Genomic DNA, 2,114 nt, shown 5'->3' with positions numbered 1-2,114 from the left:
CATTAGACAAATCTGCTGCACACAATCTCTTTAAAATGTTCAAGAGTAAAGATGTCAGTTTGAGGACTAAGATGCACCTGATCCAAGCTGTGGAATGTTCATTAACCTCATATGCACATGAAAGTTGGAAAATCATAGAATTGATGCATTTGAGTTATGGTATTGGAGTAGAATATTAAAAGTACCATGGACTGCCAAAAGAACAACCACATCAGTGCTGGAAGAAGTACAGTCAGAAGCCAAGATGACCAGATTTCATCTCTCATACTTTGAACATGTTGTTAGGAAGGACCAATCCCTGAAGAAGTATATGCTTGGTAAAGTGGAGGATCAGCGAAAAAGGGGAAGACCCTCAATGAAATGGATTGACACAGTGGCAACTGCAACAGTCTCAAGTGTAACAACAATTGTGAGATTGATAGAGTATCAGGCAGTGTTTCATTCTGTTGTGAACAAGGTGGATATGAGTTGGTACCAACTCAACAGCATCTAACAAACAAATAAGACATTCAGGGATGGTTCAATATTTAAAAAAACCATCAGTGTAATCCACCACATACCTAAAACATATGGGGGGAAATCACATGATCTTCTCAATTTATGCAGAAAAGCCATTTGACAAAATCCAACACTCATTCCTGATAAAAACACTCAGCAAAATAAGAATAAAAGGGAAATTCCTCAATATAATTAAGGAATTATTATGTGTGGATATATATATATATATATACAAAACCAGGAGTCCTGTTGTGGCACATTAGGATAAGCACCAGAAAGCTAACCATAAGGTTGGCAGTTCAAACCCACGAGCTACTCCTCAGAAACCCTATACAGGGTCACTATGAGTCAGACCCTACTCAACAGTACATAACAACAACATACAAAACCAACAGCCAAGATCACTCTCAATGGTGAGAAACTGAAGCCATTCTCATTACTTACAAACAGGAACCAGACAAGGATGCCCTTTATCACCAATCCTACTCAATATTGTGCTTGAAATTTTGGCCAGAGCTATTTAAGACAAGAAAAGGAAATTAAAGGCATCCAAATTTGTAAAGAAAAAGTAAAACTTTCTCTCTATTTGCAGATCATATGATCCCACATTTAGAAAATTCCAATGACTCAGCAGGAAAGTTATTGGAACTCTTTGACAGATTCAGCATAGTAGCAGGGTACAAGATGAACATACAAAAATCAGTTGGATTCCTTTACACCAATAAAGAGAGCTCTGAAAAGGAAATCAGGAAAACAATACTATTTACAAAAGCCAACCAAAAGATGAAATACTTGGGAATAAATCTAACCAGAGAAACAAAAAAACATGTACCAAAAAAACCCCACAAAACACTACTACAAGAAACCAAAAATGATCTGAAGAAATGAAGAAATATATCCTGCTCGTGGATAGGTGGACTTAACAATGTGAAAATGTTAAATTATCCAAAGCAATGTATAGATATAATACTATCCCAGTCCAGATTCCAACATCATTCTTTAAAGAAATAGAAAACTAATCACTAACTTAAAAAGAGACCCCAGATAAACAAAGTAGTATTAAAAAGGAAAAACAAAGTAGAAGGTCCCTAACTTCTCAATCTCAAAACCTACTACACAGCCAGAGTAGTCAAAACAGCCTGGTACTGGTACAACAAAATACACATAGATGAATGGAACAGAATTGAGAACACAAATAAATCCATCCACCTACAGTCACTTGAAATTTGACAAAAGGCCAACCTGCATTAAATGGGAGAAAATATAGTCTCTTCAACAGATCGCACTGGCAAAACTGGAAATACGTTGCAGAAAATTTAAACAAAACCCCTATCTATCTCTCACCATAAACAAAAGGAACTCAATGTTAAAGACCTAAATGTAAAGCCTAGAACTATAAAGATGATCAGTGTAAAAATTGGGACAAACTTAGGGGCTCTGACATATAATATATACACATAACTGAAAACACACAAACAGAAGGAAAAACAGATGACAGGGCCCTCCTAAAAATTAGACACTTTAAGTGCATCAAAGGATTTCTCCAAAAGAGCAAAAAGAGAACCCATAGACTGAGAAAAGATGTTTGGCAATAATATATCAGACAAAGGAATACT

This window comes from Chrysochloris asiatica, unplaced genomic scaffold, assembly GCF_000296735.1.
Source record: "Chrysochloris asiatica unplaced genomic scaffold, ChrAsi1.0 scaffold00304, whole genome shotgun sequence".
Taxonomy (NCBI): domain Eukaryota; kingdom Metazoa; phylum Chordata; class Mammalia; order Afrosoricida; family Chrysochloridae; genus Chrysochloris; species Chrysochloris asiatica.
The sequence above is the reverse complement of the archived record's forward strand: the minus strand, read 5'-3'. Positions refer to the sequence as shown.